General features: G+C 39.2%; 1 protein-coding gene across 1 annotated transcript in view; it reads right to left on the reverse strand.

Moving 5' to 3' along the window:
* Positions 1 to 4,864, reverse strand: part of arhgap20 (Rho GTPase activating protein 20) — a 45,652-nt gene extending 40,788 nt beyond the window's left edge. The window contains exons 1-2 of the mRNA XM_015377839.1: positions 4,849 to 4,864; positions 4,609 to 4,714 (exon numbers count right to left, since the gene is read on the reverse strand). The gene's annotated coding sequence lies outside the window, so the exon portion shown is untranslated. The remainder of the gene's footprint in view (positions 1 to 4,608; positions 4,715 to 4,848) is intronic.
* Positions 4,865 to 9,866: the final 5,002 nt, after the last annotated feature.

Consider the following 9,866-nt stretch of genomic DNA (forward strand, 5'->3'; position numbering starts at 1 on the left):
CACAATGCTGCCAGTTCTGTTAGCTCTACGCCTGCTGAAGACACAGACGTCCATCCCCGTAAACACTGGGACGGAACTCAATGGGAAAGTAAATTATTCTTATTTGAACCGTTGCATATATTAGCTGCGACATCTGAATTAAGATGCTATGATCGAAAAATTTTGATTGACAGATGACTGTAATATATAGTAGGCGGAATTTAGGTGTACAAGCTGACGTATAACTAACTGGCCTGCATAAAATAATGAAACCCCCACACAGATGTTAAGATAGGATTTTTTTTTTTTTAAAGAAAAATTTTCTAACTTTAAGGACAATATCGTCTGATAAAGAGTACATTTATATACATGTTTAAACCAGAATTTTAATATGACTTCCCTACGACTTTAAAGACGCAATTACAAAATCAGACAGTTTCCATATTACTGCTCTCAGTGGAGATGGCCGTCAGGGAAACACTTGCAAAAGTAAATACGTTATAAAAGAAAAATAAATCATAGAAACATGCCTTTTACACTGTTTTTGAACTTGTTTTGATAAATTGTCACATTAAAGCCGTCAAGGTTTAACCAGAAAAGCAGCCAAGAGGCCAATAGGGATTTTGAGGGAGCTGTAGAGATCCATTTTTCAGGTGGACAGATGTGGGTCAATGAGTTCCTGTCTGGAGTAGCAGCAAGAAGACAGCCACTGGTTAAAGGAAGTCATTTCCAGCTTGCAGTTTGGTAAGGGGGTGATGTAGATGACACAGCAAGCATGTGAATAAAGTTGCTCTGGTTGAGTAAGACCAAAATGGAGACTTTCAGGAATTAAGAAGCAGAACTAAATCTTCACCATCATCACTGTAAAGCACGGGGGTGGCAGCATCATGTAGTGGGAATGCTTTTCTTCAGCAGGAACAGGGAAACTGGGCACATTTGATTGGAAGACAGTTAGTGGCTGAGAAAGATTTGGGACTGGGACGGAGGTTCACCTTTTGAAGGACAGAACAGAACTATGGACGCACTATTTACAGGTTTCTAGACAAAATAGAGAAGACTGGTTTTAAATATAAGTATCAACCAATCAGCAAAAATAAAGGAAATTACAGCTGCTAAAGTGGTGCTCCTTTAAATAGAACAGATTAGCTAGATGAAAATGCATGGGTTAGAACCATATACACCCTATATCTAACTGGAAAATAATAAAAAAGAAGTAGAAGCAGTAGAAACATGTGCTAAAGAAACTGCAGCCGTATCATGAGGCAAAGAAAGAACATTGAGGTTGGTGATAATAATGTAGAAGGACAGTCTCAGATTTAATTCTTAGTCCTTCAGTTATCATGTTGTTTCTTGTTAATCCAATCTGTGCATTAAGTTGTATCACATTGGCAGGAAAATGTGCTCAAACAGCCAAAAGAATCTGTTAATACTAGGGATGACCGATCCGATATTAGTGGATATTGTCCGATAAAACCACAAAAAAAATACGATCGGATTTCATCGGCCAGCATCTAAAATCTCAGATGTTTTTATGCTGATAGAAAAACTTTTAAGGTTTATGTTAAACGGGTCAATGTTTTTTTGTAGACTTTTCTTCCCTGTTTTAGTAAATGTTTTTCTAACGTTCCACAGTATAAAATAATAAAAGCTGGTATGATTCAAGATGATATCGGATCAATATCCGTATTGGTTGATTCTCAAAGCTGCAGCATCTGTATCGTATTGAAAATCAAATAGTTGTATCAGGACATCCCAAGTTAATACAAGCGACAGTTCAATCTCTGCTCTCACATATATGCATGCAGAGAATAGATACACCAAACTGTTTTAGGTATGCTTTAGATTCTGGTTCATCTTCTGTTGTTTAATTATTTATTCATTACGAGAAGTATCAAATAAAAAGGAAGCTAAATAAATATACCCCCCAACCTGGAAATCCACAAAAACATAGACGGTTAAAAACAAACATCAACAACAATATACCGATCTGGATCAAATCTACTGTTGATATAATAAATTGCATTAAAAATAAGCCATGTGTGTAATCTATTATACTTACCTTGTCTACTGCAGCTAATAGTGATCAATAGTAAACACTAAAATGAAGCACAGCTAAGAAAACAGCTGCATCCTTACTGGGACATTTATGTGAATAAAACCAATTTGTTTTAACTTTGAACTAATCATCAAAATGATTGCTAATAGAACGATCAAAATAATGAAAAACAAAACAATAACTTTACGCTGAACTTAATAAGATATAAAAAAAATGTGATTTCCACACCTTCAAGAGTATATGGAGAATTTAGATATTTCGATATAAACACAGAAAAGCTTTAGATGGAGGTATAAAATGAAGTTATATTGTATGAGTTAAATTAAAAATTAAGACCATTAGAAATAATATTTTGATTGGTAAAATAAAATTTAAATATCAAAGTAAATATCAAGTGGAAGAAATAATCAACTGCTGAAGAATTGGATAGGAATTCATAAATTAACCAAATTTATGAATTCTTATCAGGTATTAAACACTTGCTGCAACAAAACCATATGCTAGAAAATCTTATTTGCCCTTAAATATTTATACAATCCCCATGTTTAATAATTTAGTGTAAAAAAACAGAAAAATAAAAGCATAAAAGATTTCTGGTCAGTCATCTGTTCACGTCTGCCCCCTGGTGGTTGTTCTGGAGTAACAGCTGATTGTAAATGCAAGTGTCCTAAAAGATGGAGAAGTCCTTCTGCACTTTTCAGGAATATTTAAGAGTTGTGGATTAACCTCCCTCTCACACACACACGCAACAAATAAAAAATGTTTGCTGTATACCCATTTAGATATTTTCCTACATTATATTTGTTTTAATCATTAACTTTATTTCAAGAGCACGATGCATTTTTGACGTTAATTTCTAATCATCAGGGTAGAAATCTAAAGAAGAAAATCTATCCTAGAAAGAAGGCAGATTTTTTTTTATCTGATCCCTAAAATAAAAGGAGTTTAATGACAGTACTAAGCTAAATATTTCTAAATGCTTGAATACATTTTTTTCTTCTTTCTGCTTTAAGCTCAAATGCTCCCGTTTTACAAGTTATATTTCCAGTTAATTCTAAGATATACGACAACGTAATCTAATGTCTCATGAACACGTTGAAGATGGGCTTCTCGTGTTCTTTGAATCAAACAATAGTCAGCTAGCGTTATTGAAAACATTAAAGGTAAATAAACGAAAAATAAACTTCCACTTTCATTATCTATGGAGGTTTAAGAAAAAAATAGGGAGAATACAGCTTATTGGTTTGATTTCACGCTGTATAGCTTTATTTTGGACTTTATAGTCACTGTAGATCCATGTTTAGAGATCAGTGAAGCTGAAAGCAGAGGATGTGCTTTACATAAGCAACCCTGGTTTTGGATCCAGTAGTAAAACAATGGTCTAAACCCTTCATAACCATTACATCGACTGCAGCACAGCTTTCCAACATCCTTTTTATGGCAGGTAGTAGGATGCAAAACTCAATATATATATATATATATATATATTTTTTTTTTTTTATTATAGAGTTTTTATTTAATAAAATCACTAAAAAACAATGTTAGACCTCACCAGAGATCGGATCAACAACAGACTGGGTGAGAAGAATGCCTAAAAATCAGAGAACCTGAGTTGCTGCATCACATGGACTCATTCTAGAAATAAAAATGAGCCATTCATTAGGATATTATAATAATTGTGACATCACCAGATGTAATGATGATCATACAGTGATCTTTTTTTTTTACCCATGCATTAGAAGCTGCAGGACCTTTAAGCTGCAATCTCCAGTTTTCTGTGCATCTGGCAGATGATTGCTGTTTTGAAAGATGCTGCACAACCAATTCCTCTATACTAAAATTACGCTACAAACAGGAAAAGCTTTAGTCTTCCCCACTTATTTCTGTAATCCTTTATTTTTATCTAACAACAGAACATTTTGGCAACTAATATTTCACTAAAGATATCAGTGAAATAATTGATGCCAGTGACAGAAGGCGGCTCACAAACATTCAGGCTCTTCCATCAAAGGTATTAAAATTATATCTCAAGATTTAAAAAAAAAAAAAAAAGGTATACCTCTGTATAAAACTAAAGCTTTAAACTTTCTGTTTTGGGAATTTTCCCCCGGTTTTACCTTAAGTTTAAAAAACTGTACACGTAAACCACGCAGTGTCTCCACTGAGCCTCCTCCATAGGAGATAATCCAGAATATGGATTGAGGATGAGCTCAAATACAATCAGTAGAAATTTTAGTCGATAAATACAGAAACCCACAAACCCCACAGTTGATGGAAAGGTATCCAAATAAGGCTTTCAATAAGTTATGGTTAAAAAAATAATATCATCAGCTTGTATGAACAGTTAAATACCAGAGAAGGTGTTTTAGTCATGTGGTTTGTAGTTTTTTAAATCTTAAAACTTAGGCGATCTATAGAAGCAAAACAGTATTTATCAAATAAAAAAAGCTGTTTATTATGCAGCAAGATTAACCTGAAACATCCTATAGAATATAACTCTTATATAAATGAAGCAGGCAGACGATTCAACAGTCAGAACCGACCAAATCAAAGTGTTCTCCATCAGTACTCACGTTGTCGTGGTAGTTTGGTATGAATCCATCTGGTTGGCGCCGCATGTCGTCCTGCTCCCTGTGTCTCATCATCTCCTCCTCTCTCCTCCTCCGCTCCTCCTCGTGCCTGAGGACATGGGAACCACATCACAGACCGATCAATTTCAACAACACAATTATCAGATAATATTAGAATCTAACTCTTTTCTTAAAATGCTTCTAATGGTCCTCTGGTAGTTTGTGAACAGGTAGGAAACACACCTCATCTCTATCTGCTTTCGCCTCTGCAGCTCCTGGTTGCGGAGCTCCTCCAGCCTCCTCAGTTCCTCCTGACGTCTCATCAGATCTGAGAAGGAGGAGCAGGAAGATATCAAAAAGCTAAATCGGCGGAAACGCAGAAAAAAATGTCCCCCGCCCGCCCGTCTCATACCTTGTCGCATCAACATGAGCTGGTGTTCGTTTTTGGCGGCCTCCAGCTCCGACTCCAGCTTCTCTTTGGCCTCTTTGATGTTCCGGTCCACCTGCTCTCGCTGCTGCTTCTCCATCTCGTCCAGAGCTTTCCAGCGAGACGCGTATTCAAACTCGAAGGTGCCCGGCTGAGCAAACCGGGGCGGCTGTTCCCGCTCCCTGATAGACGAGCAATTATATAACTACCAACAATGCTACATAAATAATAAATAAATCAAAAGAAAAAGTCAGCTTACTTGTAATACTTTGGAGTTTTCTGCAGCAGCTTCTCAGGGAGACCATCCTCATTATCCAAGTGCTCCATGGGTTCAACAATGGCAGGACATGGAGTGCTGATAGGAGCAAACAGAAGCTGTTTAGGTTTACAGGTACATCTAATTATTTCACTTAGCATGAAACCATTCCTTTTAATTTTGAAGACAGATATTGAACTTATTAAGGCCTTTAACAATTCGAAAACATATTTTTAAAGGCCTTAATAAGACTGCTGATCTTACAGAAGTTCAGAGGACTGTGACTGACACCCTGCAGGGTGCAATAGATCATTACTGGGGAAGCTAGTAGTCAATGCAGAGCTATATGCAAGAATATTCCCAGAAAGTTGAGTGGAAGGAAAAACTGGAGGAAAAATGTGAACCACCATCAGTGAGGGAAGGAATGCTCCATTCAGTGCAGATGTTCTGAAAGTTTCTATGAAAGCTGGGATTTTATTACAGCTCTGCAGAACCACAGCCGGATCATATCCGTGCCAAGAAGCACTGATTGAAGTCATTCGTGCAAAACAAGGCTCCATATGCATTTCAGAAATCTACTATTTCAATTTAAAATATCCTTTTTGCATTGAATTTGTTAAATATTCAGATTTTTTAATAAAATTATATTTAGATTTTTTTATTATCTGTAAGCCATAATAATGAAATACAGAAATAGAGTGTAGCTCATCTCTTCAGAAGAATAGCAACTGTTACCACACTCGACTAATTAAATAGATACACCTGACAGAAACAAGATCTCAGTAAACAGAAGGGGAATATTATGATTATCAATGTTAATAAAAAAGGTTTAATTTGAGCCGGTAACATAAGATCTGTTAGGTACGGGGTCAAATGTCCTGCATGTTCTATGTGGACTTTAATGATTCGGCAAAGATCCTAGACCATAGATATTCAAGATAGCTTGTGGGTAAAGAAAGTTGCAGAGTTTGCACTGCTTTAAATAAATGTTGTAAAAGCTTTCCATTATCTACTGCAGAAAAAAATCATAAAATTCAAGTTGCTAAAAAGTTGCACTATTATGCAAATGTGTTGATAGTGGTTAATAGTTAAAAGCAAGCATAAATAAAAAGCTTTGTTTACGTAGTTAGCAGCATTGCTCCCTCGTTGCATTGCTCCAGGGCTTTACGAGCAGCCACTTTGTTCGCAAACTCAACGATCCCTCTCCCAGTGGAACGGCCGCGGTCGTCTGTCACAACAAGAGCCCGCTCCACAGGCCCAAACTGACTGAAAGCCTGTGGATAAACCAAGATTGGTTTTCAATTATTGCACAGAAATCAATGTTTTAAGAGCCCCGGTTGACCTCCAACATACCTCTTCCAGGAGTTCATTAGTCACTACTGGCAACAGATTGCGGACTGTGAGGGCAGCTCCATGTGTTGCAAAGCGGACCTTTAGCGATCTGTTGTTTATTACCGTTCCGTCTAACTCCACCTTCGCAATCTCAGCCAGTGTTCGGCTTTCCTGCAAAAAAAAAAAAAAAACTAGCATGAAGGATTTAATCCTCCAGTTGTTCCATGTTCTTCTAGGGGGAGAGGCGGTGTTACACCAGCTTACCCATAGTCAATACCCGTTTATCCCTTTAGTTTTGTACAAAAACTACACTTTAAACTACCTAAACAGGCGCGTATCCCTTTAGTCATGTACAAAAAACACTAATTACTTACTTTTTGGGTTTTTTTTTTTAAGCGTGTGGCAATTTACCTTAAATTGTTTTTTGTACATGACTTAAGGGATACAGGTCCGTTGAGGTAAAGTTTATTTTTCGGACAAAACTAAAGGGATAAATGCAAATCTGACATCTTCCACATGACTATGGGTATGCTGGTCTGATAGGGCATGCTGATCTGACAGGACAGCGGCCTAGTAGTTAGGGCTTGGAATCATGAGGATGTGAGTCGAGCCCCACTCCCACAGACTGCCACTCTGGGTCTCTGAGCTAAACCCTTAACCCTGCACTGCTCCCCAGGTGCTGCATGATGGCAGCCCACTGCTTCCCAAGTGGATGGGTTAAATTAAAGAGTTCATTTTGTTCCTCTGTACTTGTGACAGTGTAATGACAATAAAATGCTGGACAAACAAAACAAAAAAGATTTTTATCTATTTAACTCAATCCATCATCCCTGCCTGCCTCCCAGTCCTTGTTCTTCGCAGCATGATTAGGCCACCACCATGCTTCCCCACAAGAAAGGTGCATTTTAAGCCGGGCTTACACTGTGCGATTTTTTCACTCCTTTTGGGGCGACTTTCCAGTCGTGCAAGAATTTTCGGATCAGGCCGACTTTTAGCCTGATTGTGCGTCGTGTAGTGTACAGATGGTAACCAGGAGCGATCAGCCGCTCCCGACCACCTGCTGATCAGGAATTGTGATGTAAGGAGAAAATCAACCAGGTTTGATTTTCTCCTGATCGTTGTGGGCAAATCGCAAACAAGAATTCTTCTTTTTCTTCTTCCTCTCAGATGTAAACGCAAAAACATGGTGGGGGTGCAATGAGGGAAATGGAGTCCTGTCTGTAAAATTGACAGACTGTAGTAGCCACATTTGCTAAGCCCTGTATTTGTCCAAATTTGTCTCCTTTTCTTTTTAGGGCTTTCAGCACAAAATTGCAAAATTGCCAAGGCAGTGCATTTCTCTGTAGTGAGCTTCAAATTCCTCTTCTACTGGTTTGGCTTCTAGAGAGACGAGTCAGAGCAGCTCTATCTCACTGCGGAGCTGAGTCCGACGTGGATTTTAGACGTACAGTGTGAGCAGGTAGATCGCATCAGAGCATCGTGTTGCACATACACTGTGAGCTGTGAACTCACACTTTATGACGAAACCGCCGGGTACAGTGTGAGCTGCAGCTGCGTGCAACGATTGTAAAAAAAATTTAAACAATGTACGCCCGGCTTTAGGGTGATTGGGACTGTCAGATTCATAATAATTTTTGCATGCAAGCAAGAAAATGACATTTTGGTCTAATCTGACCAGAGCATTTCTGCATGTCATCTCTGTCCACCTGATGCTTTGTGGAAATCTTATTACAGGTTTTCTTGTGAGTTTCTTTCTCTTGGACTTGTCATGCTCGGTTCATTGGTCTTCAAAATGAGACCTGTGACGGAAGGGGTCGGTGACTTCTGAAGGCAGTTAGTAGATATCAAGGTTTTCTAAAACCAGTGCATCATTTTCTCTCGACAATTCTAAAGGCTGATTTATATTTCGAAAGTAGGTCGTCAGTGTCAAGACACTCTGCTTCACCTCTCCCAAATTGTAGTGCCACAGACAGGAGTCCTCTGATTGGTTAAATCTACATACGCTCTACTCATGCGTATTTCCTGTTTGGTACCTTACCGCCTTCTTTTGTTCGTATGACCGCCATTACGGAAAACGACTTGTGAAGTTGGACCAGCAAGAAAAGCGAGGTGCAAGAGAACATTGGGACCCTTTTTCCACCCTGATCCCCGCTCTTTTTCACCCTTAAGTCCCTCCGTTGTCGGACAAACTTGCCCCCACTTCCTCACCGCCTCAGCCTTACCTAGACACACAGTTTGTGATGTTCCCTTTTTCCGTTGTGGCGTGGACTAAACATAGCGCAGACCACGCTTTTTTATTGAGCATAAATCAAAAATGTCTGCGTCATACCTGCGACAAGCTCACTGCGACACACTGCTGTGGGAGTTTTTCCTCTCCACTGTCGCTACAAGCATGCTTAGTGTGAGGGATTGCCTTCCAGTCAATGAGTCGATGCAATCAACTGGTTTTTCTTATATAGAAAACTTTAAATCAATTCGAATGAATGATCTGGTGAACTATAAAGTAACTTAAGATGACATGTGTTGTAAATAAACTAAATTGAATGAAGGTTTCAACCTGTTCAATTAAAGTATGCTGCCTTTAAAATCCTGTATTTGCTCCAGCACACCATTAAACTTCAAATATTGACCTCATACATTGAATGTGAAATAAACTTAATATTCATTGAGCACTAAGAAACTAGAGCAGAGAAGAACAGATGTGAACACACCAAACGAACGAATCCGAATCCCCGATCTTTGTTGAAGAACACCTCGCTAATGTTCCCGTATTTAGCGAACAGGTTTTTAAACTCCTCTTCTGTGAAATCCAGCGGCAGGCTGCCTACAAACAGGCGGGCGCGCTGGGTGAAGGTCTTTTCTCCGGGCTTCAGAATGTTGAAAGTCATTTTGGACGGGCCTTCCCCCGTTTCCTCCGCGGCTCCTTCGCTCTGTTCAGCCGGGGGAGACTGCTGCTGCTGCGGGGCTGGGCTGTCTTTGTTCCCCGGCGTCTGTTCTGACGAAGCCGGGGAGTCTGTCCCTCGTCTTCCCGGCTGTGGAGAGTTTGCACCCAGCATCCTCGTTTGCTGCATATTTCTGTTAGCCATGCAGCTTTCTGTGCTCGGTGAATTAAACTAAACTTGATTCAAATATTGCGCTGTGACGAGTCTCCTGCTACCTTCAAAGATGGCGACCTTCTGTTTTGTTCTTGGGGGATTTACGGTAGCTGGGAGGCGGTAAACGGATGCTGCTGCCCCCTACAGGCCA

This window comes from Cyprinodon variegatus, unplaced genomic scaffold, assembly GCF_000732505.1.
Source record: "Cyprinodon variegatus isolate N-32 unplaced genomic scaffold, C_variegatus-1.0 Scaffold9, whole genome shotgun sequence".
NCBI lineage: Eukaryota > Metazoa > Chordata > Actinopteri > Cyprinodontiformes > Cyprinodontidae > Cyprinodon > Cyprinodon variegatus.